This window comes from Dermacentor variabilis, chromosome 6, assembly GCF_050947875.1.
Source record: "Dermacentor variabilis isolate Ectoservices chromosome 6, ASM5094787v1, whole genome shotgun sequence".
Taxonomy (NCBI): Eukaryota; Metazoa; Arthropoda; class Arachnida; order Ixodida; family Ixodidae; genus Dermacentor; species Dermacentor variabilis.
The window spans coordinates 16,896,421-16,918,445 of record NC_134573.1 but is presented as its reverse complement, the minus strand read 5'-3'; the positions used below and the strand labels follow the sequence as shown (position 1 = coordinate 16,918,445).

The 22,025-nt window shown below is 49.4% G+C and overlaps 1 protein-coding gene across 9 annotated transcripts in view; it reads right to left on the bottom strand.

Moving 5' to 3' along the window:
• Nucleotides 1–22,025, bottom strand: part of Cdk8 (cyclin-dependent kinase 8) — a 368,498-nt gene that overhangs the window by 241,130 nt on the left and 105,343 nt on the right. The window lies entirely within an intron of this gene.

Genomic DNA, 22,025 nt, shown 5'->3' with positions numbered 1-22,025 from the left:
TACGCCTGAGTTTACATGCATGAAGTAGGCTTCCACAATCTCGCAGTTGATTTGATTTCCATTTTTATAAAATAATGTAACGGATACGAGAGGCAGGTGCAAGAAGAAAGAAGAGAAGACGAAGAGAACGAAGTGTTTGAGAGGCCGGGCAGCGCTACGATCATGCTACGACCATCGTCGATCTCCTGTAAATAAAATCATTTCTTCGCAATTCTTCCTAACAGTTGTGGTGGAGGTGCGGGGTAATCGACACCCGAAGATGGAGGCTGAACCACAAGTTTTTCGATGGAGCCATCACCTTGCTGGACTCCCACCAAATCCACCCGAGTTAAATATGTCCCACGACACAGACGAACAACGACACATTCCAACTGCTGCGCTGACAAGTTCTGTTCTACAACTAAGAGATGCGCGTCCCTTCGCCGGAAGAACGGACGAGGACGTCGAGGAATGGCTCATCCATTATCACCGGGAGAGTGCCGCCAACAAGTGGAACAGCGCTACTCAGCTTTCGAATGTCGCGTTCTTCCTAACGGATACTGCGTTGGTGTGTTTCGACAATCACGAGGAAATGTTCACAACATGGGGAAGATCTGTTTCGGAAATCAAACAGCGATTCGGCAACTCCGCAACGAAAAAGAAAAGGGCAGAACAGACGCTACTGCAACGTGCGCAAGTGCCAGGCAAAACCTGCACAACCTACATTGAAGCAGTAATAAAACTGTAGGATAGTGGACTCTGGAATGTCTGAGGAAGATAAAGTCGGGCACATCCTGAAAGGAATTGCCGAAGACGTTTATAATTTCCTCATCACAAAAGACAACCCACTTCCGTCGCTGACATCATTCGGCCCTGTCACACTTTCGAGCAACTGAAGACGAGGTGCATCACACCGAAGTTTGGCAGGCTAGCTAATGTGACGACATTTGCAAGCGTGGACAGCAACCAGCCCCTCCATCTTGCACCAACGATCCGACAAATAGTTCGGGAAGAGCGCAGCCTGCACACGCAAGTGACACATCCAGGCACTCATAGCTTCCGCCTACCACTAGATTTCAAGCCAAACGTGGCATCCTTCTCCCCATATCTTGCGGCGAAGGGCACTGAGGATTATGAACTCACGCCCTGACCTCAGCCACGTCTCTACAACAGAGGCCCTACTTATGACGCTCTGCCACAACGAGAACAGCCACGTTTTTATCCCCGAGGCCCTGTGACTTCTGTCAGGCCACGACAAGAACAGCACCGACCCTACTACCATGACGTGACTTATGAACGATATAACGGATTTCAGCGAGCAGCAGAGACACGTTATCCACACGACAATGAACTTTCTCGCCGCCCGCAGCAGCCTAGCATTCGTTTCAAGGAAGATGCTGTGAACCGCGACCATTCTGTGTGCTACAACTGCGGTTCCACAGGCCATATAGCTTGGTTTTGTCGCCAAGGCCATCAATCACGAAGGACACCACCGATGTCCTCGCCACCCGGAGCCCGTACTTCATATGACTTGAGGACGACCGATTTGCTTCCAATGGACCACTTCTCGCATGAGCCAAGATGCAGTGATTCGCCAGCATCTGAGCAGAGTTTGACACCACCAAATAACAGACCCTATAGCTCTCAGTCCCCTCAGCGCCGTTTTTCCTCACCGCTGCCGGGAAACTAGCATCGGTGGCCAATGGAGGTGAGGTTGCCGGACGGTCTTTGCAAGAAATACCTCTGCCTGTTGTGATGCTTAAAAACAAAGTGAGTGTGTCGATTGACGGAATACCGACCATGGCGTTAGTTGATACTGGGGGCGACTGTGTCTGTGATGAGCCTCGCTTTCAAAAACCGTCTAGGCCACAAAGTTATGTTTTCTTGGAACGACGGTATTACCTTTCGTGGAGTAGGCGGAGAGTGGCTTCATCCCCTTGGTGTTTGTGCCGTGCGTGTTTTGTTGGCTGGGAAAGTGTTTGCGTCAGAATTCCTTGTTCTTTCTCATTGTTCGCACGATGTTATTCTTGGTATCGATTTTCTTGAACAGTGCGGCCCTTCCATGAACTGTGGTTGTGGCAAAATATCATTGAACAAGTTATTTATATCAGCACATTCCGAACAAAGCTCGCGTGGCGAATACAGGGACACAGGCACACTCAGTGTTCTTGATGAACTGATTGCACCATTGTGGTGCCTGACGCCTGTTTGTGTTTCTGCAACTACTATTGACGCTGATTTTGTTGACCTTGTAGTTAGGCCTCTCCGCATAAACTGTGCTAAAAAAGATATACTTGTGCCCTGCTCTGTCGTATGCATGACGAAAGGAGCCACCACATTGTGGGCGCTGAACTGTTTCGCCACGCCGGTTGTCCTTCCTCGCGGTATAAAAATCACTCTTCGATGAAGCCACATGTAGCTCAATAGCGGCACTAACTACGGACGTCTCCACAGCTTGCTCTCCTTGCGACAATTGCCATTCTGAAGAGCTAATGCTTGACATGATCAGCAAGGCTCTCTGTACATCGGAACGGCAAGCACTGGTACAGGTCCTTGCCAGACATGAGGCTGCATTCGACTTCACGCATGGAGATGCACCCCTACATTTACCGTCGTTCCCACGCTCATCACAGAATAGATACCGACTCAGCACACCCCATCCGCCAGAAGCCCTGCCGAGTGTCATCCTCCTAGCGCAAAGTTATTGCAGAGCAAGTCAAGGAGATGATGAACAAAGGTGGCGTTCAAGAGTCGTCTAGTCCATGGGCAGCCCCAGTAATCCTGGTCCGAAAAAAAGATGGCTCCTGGAGATCCTGCATGGATTACACACATATAAACGCAGTGATGAAGAAGGATGTCTATCCCCTACCGCGAATCGATGACGTCATTGATTGCTTACACGCTGCTTCTTAGTTCTCAACACTTGATTTGCGATCGGGGTATTAGCAAATATCTATGGACCCTGCCGACAAGGCAAAGGACGCTTTCGTGACTCCAGATGGTCTATTCAAATTTAATGTTATGCCTTTTGGCCTTTGCAATGCTCCTGCCACCTTCAAAAGATTCATGGACACAGTACTACATGGTCTAAAGTGGGAGATATGCATGCGTTACCTCGATGATATTGCAATCTTTGGCCGCACGTTTGAAGAACATAACAAACGCCTCAGCCTTGTTCTCGACTGCATCGAGAAAGCTGGACTGGTTATAAACTAAAAAAAAATTTCGGTTTGGCGAACGTCAAACACTGGTCCTGGGAACACTTAGTCAACAAGGATCGCATCAGAGCCAACCCTCAAAAGATTGAAGCGGTGAGCTCCTTCAAGCCACCGCAGTCAGCATGAGAACTTCACTCATTCATTGGCCTATGTTCGTATTTCGTTGTTTTGTTCCCCGGTTTGCCGACATCGTTTACCCATTGAAAAGTATTTTGCGACAAAATGCATCCTTTAATTGGACACCAGAGTGTGATGCATCATTCTCTCAATTGAAGTTTATACTAACGTCAGCAACCCTCTTGCGTCACTTAAAAAAATTAAATTATGGGGTTTTACATGCCAAAACCACTTTCTGATTATGAGGCACGCCGTAGTGGAGGACTCCGGAAATTTCGACCACCTGGGGTTCTTTAACATGCACCTAAATCTAAGTACACGGGTGTTTTCACATTTCGCCCCCATCGAAATGCGGCCGCCGTGGCCGGGATCTTCTTGCGTAACTTCTATCCATCTTGCCCGACTGAAGTTCACACTGAAGCTAGTGGAATCGGGATAGGAGCGGTGCTTGTACAACATCACAGTGGTGCAGAACATGTCGTCGCATATGCCAGTCGTTGCCTGAGCAAATCTGAGCGCAATTATACGGCTACGGAACAGGAATGCCTGGCAGCTGTTTTCGCCATACAGAAGTTTCGGTGTTATCTTTACGTTAGACTATTCAAGATTATCACTGACCATCATTCTTTATGCTGGCTGGTCGGTTTGCGTGATCCCTCTGGTCGCCTCGCACGTTGGGCACTGCGCCTCCAGGAATACTACTCTGTGGTATCGTACAAGAGTGGCCGTCGTCACGCTGACGCAGACTGCCTCTATCGGATTCCTCTTGCAACAACCGACTGCGAGGCTGAGAATTTTGATGACTGTCTCACTGCTGTTACTTCTACATTCCCTGAAGCGGCCGACTTTCAGCGAGAACAACAGAATGACCTTGCCCTCGATCCACTTTTTGTCGCCGCCCTTACTTCTCAAGGCAGCAGTCGCTTTACTGTCTGTGATAAGTTGCTCTACAAAACTAATTACTCCGGGCATGGAGCGCATTTTCTGCTTGTTGTCCCTAAGAGTCTCCGCTCCAACATTCTACGCGCCATGCATGACAATGTGACATCCGGCCATTTCAGCTTCGTACGAACACTACACCATACGCAGGAGCACTTTTACTGGCCCAAAATGTACGAAACAACCAAGCGCTATGTCGCTAATTTTGAAACATGCCAACGTCACAAGTGACCGACCACCGCAGCCCCAGATCCCCTTCGGCCCCTGACACCGCCCAGCACGCCGTTCAAGCAAGTAGGCATTCACCTTTTGGGTCCATTCCCGTTATCTAACAACAAGAACCGTTTGATAATTGTCTGCGTAGACCATCTTGCACGGTATGCAAAAACTGCAGCCATATCATCTTTCACCGTTGCTTCCGTGGTGGTTTTCCTGCTGCATTCCGTGGTCCTTCATCATGGCTGGCCACGTATCATCATCAGCGACCGTGGTCGCCAGTTCATTGCTGATGCCATTGAAGAGTTACTTCATTTGTGTACTTCACAGTTCCGTCATTCCATGCCGTATCATCCACAGACCAATGACCTCATTGAAAGGATGTAAGTGATGAACAGCAGCACGTCGTCCCAGTTCTGATGATTGGATGAGACGTACATGGCAAGCATGTTGGTCAGTGTTCTGTTTGGTGCGTGACCGCCTCAAACTTCCGGCCCCACAGATACTGGTGGAAGAGTTCGACACCGAACATGAGGGCCAGGCCTTCCTTCTGCAGCTGGCTGTAATGTTGGTCTGCAGCATGAAGCCGTCAAGAAGCAAACGACACAGGGCATTCCTGGCCATCCTTGTCTCGGTGCGCCAGGACGGCTCCCATGCTATACGGCGAAGCATCTACGATCAGGACGACAGGCTTGGCAGGATCAAAGTGTACCAGCACTGGAGCCTTGGTGATTAGATCTTTGCTGCACTGGAAGGCCCAGTCCTGCTCCTTCTTTCAGAGCCATTGCTGGCCCTCTCGAAGCAGAAGATGGAGCGGCTGTGGATGCTCCGAAAGGTTTGGCAGGAAACTCCTGTAGAAGTTGATGAGGCCGAGGTAGCTCTGAAGCTCCTTCTTGTTCTGGGGCTTAGGCGCCATGAGCAAAGCATCCACTTTGTGGGTAGCCGGGGCTAGGCCAGCCTGGGAAATGACGTCCCAAGTACTCAACACAGGGGGCCAGGAAAATGCACTTTTCCAGCTTTAGCATGCGACCGGCGTCTAGAAGTCGTGCCAGTTAGGATATTGTGCAGTTTCTGCAAGTGGTCGCTGTCGTCACTTCCAGTAACCAGGATGTCGTCCAAGTACCCCACCATGTGCCTCATGTCCCTGAAGAGTTTGTCCATCTCCCACTGAAATATGGCTGGGGCTCAGGCCACACGAAACGGTAAGCATGTGTACTAGAAGAGCCCCAAAGTTGTCGATACTGTGACATACTTCCGGGAGGCATCCTGGAGCATCAGCTGCTGGTAAGCATCTCTGAGTTCGAGCTTGGTAAACTTCTGTCCACTGGACAACGCTGACCAGAGATCTTCTATTCGAGGCAACGGGTATCTCGACGGTAGCGAAGGGATTGATGGTAACCTTGAAATCCCCACAGATCCTGATACTGCCGTCCCACTTGAGGACTGGTATGATGGGAGCGACCAATGCAGACGTCTTGACGGGCACCAGGATGTCTCGCCGTAACCGTTGCAGCTCCTAGGTGACCCCGTCCTTCAGAACGAACACCCTTGCGCAAGGCTTGAAAAAAACGTGGCCAGGCTCTCTCAGGTACATAGATGTCATGCATTGCGCTGGCGAATGTGCCCACCACTGGCTGGAACAGGGACTTGAACTTGGTCAGGAGGCTGGGGACCTCTTTCACCACATGCAGGCTGGCTTCCTGGTACTCTGGCAGACGAACGTTCATTGCATGAATCCAGTTTCGGCCCAGCAGCGTCGGTGACTACCCCTTCATTGAGTAAAGGGGAAGGGTTGCCTCCCTGCCGCCAAAGAGAACGCTGACCTGTGCCTGATCCTATACTTGGGAGAGCTGCCCGGAGTAGCTGCGCAGCATCACATCCAAAGCCTCAACGGACATGCCGGGGAAAGTATGCTTGAAAGTTTCCCGGCCATTACTGATACGCTGGCCACTGTGTCCAGCTCCGTGGAAATGGGGTGCCCGCAGACTTCGACGGTCTACGGCGGCACAGACAATAGAACAAAGCCTGTGTGCCACATGCCGAAAATCGGCAGTTATTTGGCCATGATTTGGAGCCTGGCCGCGGAAGAACTCGAGCCTGCTGCCGCATGCCCCCGCCACGAACCCTTGCGATGGGTGCCCTGGCCGCAGGCTTGTGTGGTATCTGGGCTTGAACAAGGCTGCTTCTGCTGTCCGCTTTTTGTCCTCCCCCTTCGGCATATCCGTTCTCCTGGTTTTCTAGTTTGCCGTTTGCCCAGTTTTCCCGCACATGAAGCATTGTGCTTGAGAGAACTGGCACTGTGAGGGGGAGGGGGCACCAACACAGCAACTGCAGGTACAGCCTTTTGTCGCCAACTTGTTAACCGCCGCTTCCGCCAACGGTGAGCCAGTCGCACGGGCAATATCACCGGCGTCCGCCAACAACCCCACCGGCATGGCAGGGTTCTTGGTGCCGCAGACGAAATGGTCCCGGAGCAGCAAGTCCAGCTGGTCCCTGAAGGCGCAGGCACTCGCTAAACCTTGTAAAGCAGTGACGAAGTGCCCGAGGGTCTCTCCTTCCCGGCGGCTCCGGTTGTTAAAGCGGAAACGCTTCATTAGTGTGGATGGTGCTAGGTTGAAATGCGAGCGCAGAATGGCGAGCAGCTCCCCCAGTGTCTTAACGTGTGGCGTGGCTCACTTGAGAAGGTCGAGAAGGAGACTGAAGATGCGGGTCCCACAGCTGGCCAGGAAAATGCCCCGCTGTTTGGCCTCGGGTGCATCGTTTGCTCAGAAGAACATGTGGACTTGTTGCTCGTAAACTGGACCCATCTCCCTCGAATAGCTCGAGCGTTCCGTACAACGGCATGGCGGCAGCAACAGGGGGGGCAGTGTTTCGCCACTCGCGGCAGCATGGGACGATCCGTGGGTACTTGTCGCCAGTGTTCGGGAACGAGGGAGGGCTCGAGGCACCCGTCGCCGAGGGGGCGTCACATGCTTGTTACACCGGGTTGGTCCTCATGTCCAACAACTTCTTCCTGCTTCATGAGATGGCTGTTGAAAATGTCGAGACCAACAGCGATGGTAGTCGCAGCAAAGCCCCTGGTCGCTTACCCCAGACATTGTCGAGCCAGTCCTTAATCAGTACTTTATTCACCCATCCCTTTTCTTGGGCACGGAGGTGAATGTTGCCTTCAGCCTTCAATTTGGGCAGTCTTCCGCTTCAAGATGATGAAAGGCGGGAGTTTTCGGCCATCAGCCGTCACTGCAAGCTTAGTTTTTCACAGCCGGTTGTCTGGTTAGGGACGTACGAGACGCCTTTCTTGCTCTCAGTGGTGTTGGGTGGCATATCGAAGGTCGGCAGTGGACCTCTTCGATTTTCGGAGTTCTGGCAGCCAGATGGCAGCCAGCTAGCTCCGGTTTGTGGAGTTCTCCTCCCCTACTCTTGGGACAAAGGAACGACAACACCGTAGTGCAAACAATCACAAGGGCATTTATTGCACCTTTCATAGATCAATGCCTGCTAGCCGAGTTGCTATCCACAAAACATGCCAATGGGCGCGCGACAAATCTAGAAGTCCGACTCACTGCGACTGGATAGCAAGCGAATATGTTTGCCCCATTCTGGATCCCAACGCCTGGTTGTTTGCGCGTATGGTCACGCGAACGGTGGCGCGTTCGAAGGAGGCCACGCGAGACGGTCTCACAGAAGCATGGATCGGTGCGCACCCGGGACGTCCGCGCTGTTCGCCAATCCGTTGGGAAAGAGGAAGCGCCTTCTCTTTCGGCGCCCTGTCGGCGGCGTTAGCAGTGCAACACTCACGCCATCTCTCGTACTGCGCCTACACCACTCTGACTGCCGCGGGCGCCAGGCCACGTGGCGAGGCCGGATTACAGGAGACGCGAGCCGTGCGGGAAAACAACATATCAGGGGACGCGTGAGAGTCGCACATCCCCACAAGTTCTGATAGGAAGTCACGTGGGCTGGGATCCCAAGACAACCTGAACCTGCCCGAAGTTTGCAAAATCGAACGCCGGGACAGCTGGCCAAATGTAAACAAGCTACCAGCATGGCAGCGCCCGGCGAGACCAGCGCACGCTCTGCGTAGTCGGCCCATTTATGTGTTGCCAGCTTGAAAATATTAATTGCATTCAGCGATACGATCACTTACGCGCGATTTCGCGCTACTCGACGCAGGACGCACACTGGGCCAACCTCACCTTGCACAGCGCAACCGATGGCCTCCGACGCAGCAGATGACAAGACGCGAAATCGTGCGAAAGCGATAGCTCAAGGATCCCTGCTCGCAGCGAACACGTTGCCCACTGGTGACATTGATGAGTTGGCATTGTGTCATTGCAAGACATGAAAAAGCAGGTTATTGGGTATGTCTTATATGCATAAAATTTCGTGCCGATCTGCTTGGGCTTCGGTTTCAGAAAGTTTGTTGTGGCTGATTGTGCTTCTCATTTTGACCCTAAGGAGATGGGGATGTGGCTGGCGCATGAAAATGCACGCCGCCGATGACCAGCGAAACATTTCACACGAAAAACAACATTGGTCGCGATCATGAGAGCAATAAGCCAATGTAAGTGAGTCTAATGTACCGAGTGCAATCAGTGCATTCTTAGATCAACGGCCTGCAGTCGAACAGATATCGGTTTCGAGCTGCCACCTAAGCATACGACGGAGAGACGGAGCAAACACGCACGGGCTAGCTGCAAAGCTTTCGCTAAATGCAGAAAAAGGAGATATATACATACGCCAGATATGCGAAAAGGAAGGTCACCAGAAAAAGATGAACCCAAAATGTACCGCAAAGTGTGAATGAGTGTCTACAACTTGCGTGGAACACTATGCAGATAACATGCATGCATAAGAGCGCAGCGTACTGATCACCGCCGCGAAGAAGCCTTCAGGGGACACACACACATACACACACGAAAGCTTCAAACGGTTCACCACAGCTCGTACCCCACTGCTTCGCAATGCGGAACGGAGCGTAAGCACCTAAAAAAGATAACGCTAGAAGTGAGGAAATCCGAAGATGACTGTAGACAGTTGGCTTAGCGAGGTAAATTTAAGTCCTGAAGCGCCCGCATTGCAATCCATGAAGTCCCCGCAAAGATGGTGGCGAGCGCCCATCATCTCTTTTAGTCATCTGCTAGCCAGAGAACTTCCAGAGAGCAGCCAGACCAAAATCGTCCTGGCAGGTTCTTGCAGCCCGCGGGTAGCCAGAACCGTCCAGCCCGAGCAAAACGAACGCCCGGTGGAAATGCATGGCGCGGTGGGTGGAGCAACCCTAGAAAAACGAAGATGCTCTGGCTGGCTCTGGTAGCCCGCGGGTAGCCAGAAGCGGAAAATCGAAGAAGTCCAGTGTTTCATCTGCGTTCCCAATCTGGGACATGATGAAGTTCCCAGTTTTGCATAGCCCAATCACAAAACAGTGAAACAGAACAACCTTGTCCTCATAATCACGTGGCAACCACTGGCAGAAGGTCGTTCTCCATCTGAGAGACAGCTGGTGGCGTCTCATGAAGCGTGTTGCCCACCCCCTGCTTGCCTTGAACATCGCAGCAGGAACTCGTATGACACAGCGAGGCAGGAGGACCTCAGCTCTTGCACATATTTGAAGAGTCCTTCTTCAATGGCAGGAAACTTTCCTTGTTTTGGTCCTCAAAACACTCTTCTTCCAGGTCTTGTACTTGCAAGCGAACTCTTTTGCTTTCGCCAGTACCGAATGTGACTCTCATTCATGTTGAAGTGCTTGGCAGCGGCACGGTTCCCATATTTTTCAGCAAACTCTATGACAGTGAGTTTGAATTTTGTCATATAGTTATTGTAGCCCATCACTACTGAACAACGAAAATGCGACCAGTCGATGGCGAACCCTGGTCTATCCTAAACTACCAAAATCAACCAAGTTGGGTTCTGCCACAACGCTGGCGCAGAGGAGAGGCAAGGCTGGCGTGAGTGTGGTGAAGCTGCTGCTGCTATGCCCTCACACACCTCTTATGCAGAAAATTCTGTCCCTGATTATGCTGCTAAGCATTATGAAGGGGCATGAAGCGCACGCTCAAGCTATTCCGAAGTAAGAAAGAAAAGACATGTTTATGTCGGGAATGGCAGAGTGGGGACAGCATTCAAGACATGCTGGCTCAAGCGGTTCGCGTGTTTGGGGGCTTCAGGAGGAAAGAACGTAGGGACTATGCATGCGCAGTCCATCTTGCATATGACTGCACTCGCCTGCACAGCACAGCCGTCCTGCCTGTTTGTGCGTACTTGTGGGATGACTTGGGCGGGGCGGAGAGTGCAAAATATGCAAGTAATTATTTTTTTTTAGCTTGCCTAACAATTAGGAGTGCACAAATTACGCGAGGGCGGAAATTATGGAAGTAAATACGGTAATATAAGCCCACAAAATGTGGCAACCATGTGGTAGAAAATGAAGCAAAATAATTCATTTCTGAAATGAAAAAAGAAGTCTGCTTGCTGCACTTCACAGAGTACATACCATCAAGCTCCATTCCACACAAAAAATTTGTCCTATTAACTAGTCCTAACTAGTCCTAATTAGTCCTATCTGTTCTTGGTGTTGAGATATTGAAGTCTGAACAGTTGATGGAACACAAAATTTGCCTTATGAAGAAAGTGCAAAAATGAAAGAGCACTAAATATGGGGGGACAGGGTGTCCACAGCAGACATATTTGTTATTTGCTCTAGACACATGAAACATTCAGGACATATTTGATCTTGTGTGCTAATTAGAAATATTATTGCAGGAAGAAAGCTGGCCCACGTGTGTAAAATAATGAACATTTAGAAATGGTGTATACGGCGTTCAGGCAACTGCCAGACCTCGTCTTCCTCTAGTCCAAAATCAACTTCTTCCTTCCCTTCACCGTAACATCACCCTCCTGGCAAGGTAGCTCCGTCCCGGTACAAGTTATAGAGCCTCACTTAATGGGGGGACATAGGGCTTGAGCCTGGCGACGTGAACAACACGCTGGTGATGTTGGGAGGCACCGAAGGCTGACCGACTGGGGCGATCTTGTATGTCACGTCGGACAGTTGTCGTAAGATCTGGTACGGACCAGAATAATGGGAAAGTAGTTTTTCCGACAAGCCGACGCAGCATGAAGGCATCCAGAGAAGGACAAGGGAACCAGGTGAAAAATGGTGGTCTCGGTGCCGAACGTCATAGCGTTGCTTTTGAGAAGCTTGCGAGACTGTGAGGCAATGACGGTTGACATCTCGGGCCTGGACGGCTAAGTCAATAGCATCGCGAGCGTAACCAGTGCTGGGTGATTGTACTGCGGAAGGTAGCAACGTGTCAAAGGGCAAGGCGGGGTCGCGGCCATACAAAAGGTAAAATGGTGAAAATGTGGCAGTGTCGTGACGGCACGAGTTGTATGCGAAAGTGGTGTTTGGTAAAGCGACGCCCCAGTCGCGGTGTTCACCGAAAACATACAGGGCCAGCATGTCAGTTAGCGTGCAGTTCAGTCGCTCGGTGAGGCCGTTCGTTTGAGGGTGGTCCGCGGTAGCAATCTGGTGTTCTGTAGAAGAGGTGCGGAGCAGATCATCGACGACCTTCGAGAGAAAGTAGCGGCTGCGATCCGTCAGCAACTGGCAAGAGGCACCGTGGTGCAGGATGACATCGTATAGTAAGAAGTCGGCGACATCTGTAGCGCAGCTGGTTGGCAGCGCTCATGCGATCACATATCTCGTGGCATAATCAGGTGCTACAGCAATCCATTTGTTTCCTTTGATGGAAATTAGAAAGGGGTCAAGTAGGTCGAGGCCCACACCGAAGAAGGGCTCTGTAGGGATATCAATTGGTTGAAGCAAACCAGCGGGAGGCATAGCAGGCATCTTTCGGCGCTGACACAGGTCACAAGAAGCGACATAACGGCGCACAGAGTGATAAATGATAGCCTGTTCTGTTGCGAAGACACAATATGGCCGCTTATGAATGGGGCTGGCGTCACCGGTGTTGATGCGATGCGTGACAAAAGATGTCTGGCCAAGTGGACGGCCGTCCAAATCAAAGATGTCCCGATAAGATGACAGGAGGTGATGAAGAGCTGTTTGCTTGGAAGGAGGGTCAGGCACGATCATCTTAGAAACAGCGTCCGCAGGCGTCGAGTATAAAGGAGTGGGTGACAAAGGTCCGTTGGTACTGAGGAACGATTCAGAGGTCAAAGAAGAAATCTCAAATTCTTCCAAAGGAGTGATATGCGCTATGGTGATACCGTGGGGCAGCACAGGCTACAAAAGTCCAAAATTGAGGATGGGCAGGCGAGCGCAGTTTTCGCGGATCCGGATTAAGGTGCTCGGTAGGGCAATACTGCACGACAAAACCACGTCAGTAAGTGGCGACACGACGTACTCGCCATCAGGTGCGAGAGGACAGGGCGTCAGGAGGGCGTTTGTAGCCGCCTGTGGAGACAGCCTTGCAAACTCAGCAGAACATAAGCAGTGGGAAGCACAAGTGGTTGCGTCGGCAGGAAGCGGCAGATCCAACTGTACAACACCTGCGGAGCAGTCAATTTGGGCAGAGTGTTTCGAAAGGAAGTCAAGGCCGAGAATTAGGTTGTGCGAACAGTGTTCAAGCACGATAAATAGAACAACGGCATAATGGCCCCCAATGGTCACCCGTGCTGTACACATTCCAAGGACAGGTGAAGTACTCCCATCGGCGACTCGCACAGTGCACGGTATGGCAGGTGTCAGAACTTTTCTGAGCCTTCGGCGGAGAGCAGCGCTCATAAGTGAAAGCTGCACTCCTGTATCAACGAGAGATCTAACAGGAATGCCATCAACTTCAATGTCCAGTAGGTTTCCACATGTAGGCAGGGCCAACAGAGGATTTGTGGGCCAAGTCGGGGTTGCAGCTTCACCTCCGGGAGCTGCACGCCTAGTTTCCCGAAGCGAAGTGACTGGTTGCAGAAGGGGGACGAAGAGCGGTGAACGAGAGGCGAATGGGACCTATGACCTTGCGGAGACGGGGAGCGGCTGGATCTTGGTGGAGCACTGTCGGCGTTGATGCTCCTAGTCGGCGTATGGGGCGAGAAAGTACGATTGTCTGGTACTTGGCAGTAGTAGCTTGGAGACGACCACCGAGGAGGCAACGACCAGTGGTTGCGGCAATGACGGGTGATGTGTCCAATGCCGGAAGAATTAAAACAGATGGGTTTATCATCCGCTGTGCGCCAGTCAGTGGGGTTGCGACGGAATGGCGGAAAGCTTTGCGTCTAGGAGAGAGCGGCCGGAGTAATCTGGTAGGTGTTTGCATGTCGGACCGAGCAGAGAGATAGAATGCCGAAACTTGCTATTTCCTCCCGAACGACTGCTTGTATAAGGGAGATAACGGGCACACTTTCCTTACAGTCGGAACGAATTGGAGCCGGAGCCATGGGCTGCTCACGGCGAACGATCCGCGTGGTATCTTCCGGTCCTGTGGGCTGAACTAACCGCGGCAGGTCTTCGCAAGAAGATGTCGCAGCGGTATTGGGCAATCTGTCGAAAGTTTGAGCTACATGGCGGCCCTTCGCTTGTTCAAAGCACTGGCACTCCTTTATAATTGCATCCACAGTGGCACAATCTTTACACATCAGGAGACTGAAGGCATCGTCTGCAATACCTTTCAGTATGTGACCAATCTTGTCTGCCTTGGTCATGTTGTTATAAGCCTTGCGACAGAGGGCCAGCACATCCTGTATGTACACGACATAGGATTCTGTGGACGTCTGAAAGCGGCACACAAGCACATTTTTTTGCTGCCAGCTGACGACCGACAGGTCTGCCAAACAGGTCTCGCATTTTTTCTTTGCAGACATCCCAGCTCGTTAGGTCAGCTTCGCAGTTCCTCTCAGATAAAATATCACGTTTGCTAGCATCATTGTTGGATCCCACCTATTGTTGTCGCACACTCGCTCGTACATCGTAAGCCAGTCCTCGACGTCGGCGTTGTCCGTGCCACAAAATGTCCCCGGGTCCCACGGATGAGTGAAGAAGACCGTTGGCACGGGCTGCTGAGGCGTTGTCACTCGTGTCGGTTGATTTGCCATTGTGGCGGCAGGTAGATGACGTCCGCTACGAAGTTCTGTGATTGTACCCCACACCTTCCACCAAAATGCTGCAGGAAGAAAGCAGGCCCGTGAGTGTAAAATAATGAATATTTACAAATGGTGTATATGGCGTTCAGGCAACTGCCAGACCTCGTCTTCCTCTAGTCCAAAATCAACTTCTTCCTTCCCTTCACCGTAACAATATGTAATAACTTTCTTTTAGGTCTATAAAGAAAAAAGAAGTTACAATTCTTCCTGTGTTAAAAATTTGGGATATCATTACATAGCAAGTGCTCGAGTCCAGCAGCATTGATGCCTTCAAGTAGCATGTGTGGATTTATTGACCAGTTGTCTTTACCCAAGAAGATCATGTACACGTGACACCTGCAACAAAAAAAAGGATGTTCCACATACGCAGTCAAGGCCATGTGGTGCAGCACTGACTAACACTTCCAGGTTTAGTCCTAGTAGATAAACATAAATACCCCAGAAAGTGGATGGGAAGACGGCGCCACCGTAGCTCAACTGGTAATAGCATCGCATGCATAATGCAAAGATGTGGGTTTGTGACAACGTACAGCCAGTTGTTTTTCCATCCACTTTCATTTCCATTAATTTATCATTCCTTTAATTCAACTCATAAGCACACGTACCGTATTTACTTGCGTAATGAATGACCCTTGGTTTTTTTTTCTGAGAAACTGAAGCAGAGTTGGCAGGTGCGTTCATTATGTGAGATAAATTTTACAAAAACTTTTTCGAGATGAGCAAAAAATATGGTAATGCAAAAAAAATGCATTAGATAGCTTACCTTTTGCAGTAAATATATGTGCACACTATTTGCAAACAGCTTTTTCATTGCACTTCACTCATCTTTGTTTCTCTATGCGTCACACTACATCAGAATCGCTAGACCCATCGTCCAGGTCGGTGGCCACTTCCATATCGTGCTCCCACAACTGGTCCTCTTCGCTGCTGTCCAGTGCATTTGCGATGCCAGTCTTCTTGACGCTCTTTGAGGTCGAGCCAGCCGACAGCGAGTGCCGTGCGTCCGAGATCCGGGAGCCTCGATGGACGGCCTCTCAATCCTGCCAGTCTGGGCGTGCCCTCCCTGGGTCATCCAGTCTGTGTGGCGCCCACTGTCTTTGAACAGCTTGTTCACACAAACATCAAGGGGCTGCGGCCCCGAAGTGAGTCCACTTGGAATGATGGCGATCTCAGTGCGCAGCTCCTTTAGTTCCCAGCACACATTCTCTCCCAGGTGGCTGTGAAAACTGTCGATCACGAGGAGAGGCGGACAAAGCAGCGAACCAGGTCGCCATCCCCAGACAGTTCGGACCCAATTGGCCATTAGGTTGGTCGACATCCATCCTTTCTCTTGGGCTCGTACATGTATGCCAGCTGCGAAGTTGGCCTTAGGCACAGTTTTCCTTTTAAGGGGGGGGGCGCACGGGTTTCAGAGACCGAAAGGTGACGAAAAAATCAATACGTATTTAGAAAATGCCTTTTCGGAATTTCCAACTATTAGTCTACCACTTCACCAAATTTTGCACATTCTAAATCAATATTTTAGCCGTAATATAAATTTTTGGCACCAGTGTCGGCCAAATATGAGCCAAAGTTTCCATGAAATATGGCTATTTCCATGGCGCGTGACAGCCCCCCCAGTTGTTCGGTCACGCCAGCCCGTATATCATTTGAAAGAGCAATCTCCCGTCTTCATTTTCCTGCCATTACTGGCTCCATCCGCACATTGGCAGTGAAGTAATTCCGCCTCAAAAAGAAGAGCCAATGCATGCTGTAATTGGTCAACAAAGGCACGTGACCCTAAGCTAGCCCCGCCATTGGCTAGACTGCCGTTGTCTGCATCAATCCGCAGCCGCTGCACACATGCCATGCGTGCCAACGAGGTTTCCGATGCTACAGAGATGCCGACCTCAACTCCAAAGTTCGCTACGAAGTACAAATGTACAAAAAAAGGAAGAGGAAGTCGGTGTACAACTTCAAGAAGTGGCACTCTGCCACACCACTTCAGGATAACATCGATAACAGCCCGCTCCCGCAGTCGAGCGACGCAGCAGATCCCGATGGCGTGTTAGGCCTAGTCCACCAAACCTTCCTGACAATGGCCGCATTTCCTACATTTACGCACGACACTACTATTCTGCAGCCGAAATTTTTACGGCGTATCGACAGTGAAGCTCATCATCAACTCCTACTGCTGACCACAAATCGGAACTACTAGATCGCGTTGACAAAATTGCTAACAGGACAAACGAGCTGGATACGTCTGCTGAGCGTGCGTCTGCTGAAAACTTGCAGCGGGTGCTCAGAAGGCATCACCGTAGTGACACTAGCCAGACTACATTCCTGGAGGCTACTAATGCAATAGCACTTGTATATATAAAAATATTTCGTGGTATTCTGTTATAAAAATAAGCTCATTTTGTTTTTTCAAGTTTTCTCAGAATCTCATTTTTGCCGTTTTTTTTTTAATTTGCCAAAACACTACCTCTGTCTTCAGGGCAAGTAAAACCATAATTTTAACAGCGGCATTTAGCTACATGTGTATACTACACAATGCTAGGAGCAGAGTTTTAAATATTGCCTTTGTAAATTTTAAATCTGGCTACTAATTGGACCACATGATTGCCATGTCTGGAGACTGAACTTCAAATAGCTGTAAAATTGGCAATACCTGCAATATAAAGAAAAGTAATCCTACAGTTGTGTTGCTTACACTTTGTAGTGTCCAGCCATATGTCTTTATAAACATTCCAGCTGATACTCTTTTTACAACAGTTCAGATAAAGAATAGCCGATTAATTTTAATTATATCTGGAACCACTCGGTCAATCTAAAGTTATTATATTTTTGAAATCAGGATGAAAAACTCTGTCTGGGGTCAATTTTTATTAAATTTAGTCAAAAAATAAAAAAAAGAAGTTGCTAAACCCCTTTTCCCCCCTTAAAGGGACACTAAAGACAAATACTAAGTCAAGCTAAAGTGATAGATCAGTCCTCAAGAATCTCTAAGGTCTGAATATTATCACACACAGAGCCTTAACAATCGAGAAATTGACGTAAATGCATGACATGATTAGAGACTCGCCCCGGAAATTCAAATACTTGCCTGATGACAAAGGCACTCCTCAGTTAAATTCCGTCAATAGTAGTCAACCACTCACTGCACAAAACATCCTCGTATTGTATTATAAGACGAAATAAAATGCTACTTGTTCAGTTCCATTTCATGTTTAGACAAAGTAACTAATTGAAATTACTCTTGACAACGACCGGGCGGTCGACCACTTTCGTTTTATCTCGACTCCGTGCGGCCCATGCTTTTGCCTTTCAGTAGTTATCACGTAGTGCTGCGCTGGTTTTGCTGGCTAGCGAAACTTGCACAAACTGCAAGTAGTAGAGAACGTACATCCATGTGATGTTGCGAGACACCCGAATGGTCTACACCACTTAGCTAAAAAGCAGCTGCAGCGGAAAATCCACCACTCTGACATTATCTCTCTTCGCTTGGTAGCACCATCTGTCGGACGCCATTGTACTCACCGACGGCATCGAAGGGCGGTGATGGCGTATGCAACGTCACCACTCCCTCAGTTGGGTGGCGGAAGATATGAATTTCAAGAAAGGTATTCGGACCCTTCAGATACAATTTTCTTGTAAACTAAGTATTTTCTTGGCACAACACAAGCGTTGCAAGGTTTCTCTAACAGTATTTAAACAGTCCACGTCGACCTATTATTAGCCTTTAGTGTCCCTTTCACGATAACGTACGGTGGCAACTTCCTGCTGTCTGCCGTGATAGCCAGCATTATCGTGAAACGCTGCTTCTCGGCACCAGTCGTTTTGACAAGCATGCTGCGTGCTCCTCTTTCATTGACCGTCCTGCTCATCGGCATGTCGAAGTTGATGGGCGCCTGGCCAGCGTTCCCAATTTGCAAGTGAATAAATTCTTGGTCCCGCTGCAGGCATATTACAAACTTGTGAAAGTCCACTACCTTCGCTTCGTAGCAAGGAGGCAGTTGCTGACAAAGTGATGTGCGCCTCCTCAAGCACAGACCATTGTGCCGCATGAAGCATATCATCCACCCATTGTTCACTTTGAAAGCCGTGGTCACGATGCCGTGCTTCCTGGCTGTGACTCGAGCATGCATCCTTATCATTTTGTGCGAAATGACACAGCCTTCTTTTCACAGGTCCCAGACATATTCTAGGACCTCTCCTTCCCCACCAGCAATCTTTCTGGTCTTCAGTCTCTTAAAGGCCCGCCGCTGCCACCAGTAACACACGGGGACTTCGTCAATTCCAAAATGCCTCCCGGCAGCACGATTCCCATGCTCAACTGCATACTCCACAGCCAGTAACTTGAAACAGGCCGCGTAACTGACATTTCGGCCTAATGCCCACGGCAAAATGCAATAAAGGCAAAAAAGAAGAAGAGAGCAACTGATAATGTTGTCATGAAGTGGGAATGGCTGCCAGAAAAAAAAGAAAGAAGTAAGGCTAGAGCCTGTGCCACTGTCTAGCGTCGTTTTGATTGGCTGTCTCCGCACACTCCCACTGCCATGCTGGCGCCGCCGGCTTACCACCGGCTCCTCGCCGGCTTACCACCGGCTCCTTGAAGTTTTATATTTGCGGGAAACAAGCATTGGCTGGCGTGGGCAGTTTCGTGAGTTTCGCTCACTGTGTGCTTGTGCACCACGATGTCTCTACACCCGCACTATGGTACACAAATACTTCAAAAACAAGTATGTACTGTGCACAGGTAAAAAGGAAAGGAAACAAAAAACAGTGCACATGGCAAGGGGCATGGAGGGGGGGGGGGAGGAGAAAGCAACTGGAGGATGTCAGCATCATAAAAAAAAGGGGGAAAAAAAGAAAACTAGGGCCAGTAGGCACTGTGCCTACTTTGGCCAGTAGCCGAAGTTATGGAATTCTAGTGTTGCAGCTTTACGAACATCAACCCTTGTTGACAATTTCTACGGGATTTCATGATATTGCAATCTCTTAAGACACTATATCATAGCTTCTGTGCAGTCTCTGACTCACGAGCATTTAGGCAAAAAAGAATGAAGAGAATTGAATGAGTAGAAGGCATACAGTGCCAATCTAAAATTGGAGACATTAAAGGGCCCCTCACCAGACCTCATAGCAAATTTTGGTTAAAAGCTGGAAGTTGTTACGTGTCCTTTAGGGAGCATTCTGCCACAAAAATTCAGATCGGCTCCATTAATAGCCGAGATAGAAATATTTCAGTGCTGAAAACCTATGATTTCAGCAGGCGGGCTCCACTGCCAAGCAACACGCTCTCTCCACTCGCCCCGTCTAGCCTTCGGAAGCGAAATTCCTTCCCTGTGTTCTCCCAGACCAGCCCTCATGGATCGCGTGATGCATACATCACAGGCCCCACTTTCATTTTCTTTTTCTCCTCGCTTTATTTTTTTTCCTGCACTACGCATTTTCGCTGACCGCGCCACGCACGAGCTGTTCTCGTTTGCGCAGCACACGATTGCACTGGAAATACAAATAAACATGACTAGCGGTATAATTCAGTGCTACATGAATACTGAGGCAGAACAAGCGGATTGCAGAGCGTGATCACGCGCTGGAGCACGGTAGAAAATGGCATAGTTTTGGTACCTGTTCATGTGACCGCACGACCGTGGGGACAAGCAGATGAAGCGGAAGTACATCTCTCTTGCTTCGGTGCGAAGTAAAACAAAAAACACGCGGACATCCCGTTTGCGTGTTTTATTGTTTCTCTATACTTCAATTCATCAATTCAAGCAACAGATGGCACAAATAACAGACATGTTGAATAATTCCCAAAGTCACGTTTCACCACGAGCGATGCCACATTGCGGACACAACTACTTGGTGCAGGGCACGACTATGTCACCGTCCCTCTCCGGGCAGATTCGCCACGAGTGAAGAGGGAAACAGTGTTCAGATTGAAATTTCAGGCCTTTCCGCAGCGCATAGCGATGTAATTCTTTACAAACACGATCGTTGGCGCGCATTGTACGCTCTGCGCTTGTCAGCTCAAAATGGCCAGACCTGGTGAGGGGCCCTATAAAGGGACACTAAAGCGAAACAATATATCAATTGAGACTAATAAAGTATTGTTTCAGAACCCTGCAGGCAGTCATTTCAAAATAATAGTTTGATTATTAGATGAGAAAATGAAGGTCGAAGTATCAGTATTTAAATTTTGCGCCAAAACCCTGACGCCGGTACGTCAGTGTGACGTCAGGGATTCCAAAGTATGTTCTCACATTTGGGCCGCGTTGGTTGAATAAAGGTTCGTGAAACTTGCCATATATAATATTTGGTTCCTTTAGAACACAATGAAGTCTATCTGTACCGCCATGTAATTAAGTAGGCCGTAGAAGATGCCCTCAAAATCCATGACGTCACAGTGACCAGGTGCGGGAACTTCAAGGAGGCATCACCACTCATCTTTTGTTCTTGCTTTTTCTGGTTTACCAAGCATCTTATTGTGGTAAGAGCGGCGTTTTTGGTGTCACAGAAAGGTAATTTACTGATGCAGAAGACATCACTTTTCTCCTTAGTGTCCCTTTAAAAAGACTATAATTGAGAAAAACACGGAAAGCTAGAAGAACTGGTAAAATATACATTTCAAACTCCAGAACTGGGAAATAATAATTACACCCAAAAATGCCTCTGCCGATGTTGACATTAACCGGATCTGGAATGTAGCAACACGAACCCGTGTATGCGCAAGAGGCACGGGCGTAGGCACATCGCCAGGGCTCCCTCTGTCTGTACCACTATACACCAGGATAGAGGGAAATGGTTTGCTTCGCTGCTGCTTTATTGCCGATGCAGTATGAGATTGCAGGACACAGTGACTCATCTCCTGCGTGATCTTATCATCGGCTTGTATGACCCTTGCAACAACTGCCCCCTCTGCTGTGGAAAGATGAGGCGGCTTGTACTTCGCTGTCTGGTTTCAAGCTGTGCCCGGTTTCAAGCTTTTTTTGTTTTAGAGGTTAAATTTGGCGCTTACATTCGCAATATGATCAACAAGGAAATGGTGGATCAACATTTTTCGAAGCAGGCCCGCTGGCAGGCCTAGCAGGCGAGCACTGCACCGGCAGCGTCAGGGCACTAGTTGCCGTAGCAACAGCCAATCAGAAGGCGCCTCTCAGCATGCTGGCGAACTTTTGCTCCTGTGCTTTTTGCTATGCGGGGCCATCATAGGCGAGGATGTGGGAATCTGAAAGGCGGAGCTCTGAGCTTCTTTCCAACTACACCCAGATGACGGCAATCACTGGCAGGAAAGACGAGAGATAGCTCTGTGAACAGTTTAGCCCTAACAATGACGACACCACAGTTACATTTTAACATTTCTTTTTTTGTATGATCTCATTCTGATTTACTGTAGACTACCGTAAAAACCCGCGTATAATACGAGGTTTCTTTCCTATTATTAGCGTCACAAATTTTCACCTCGTACTATATGCG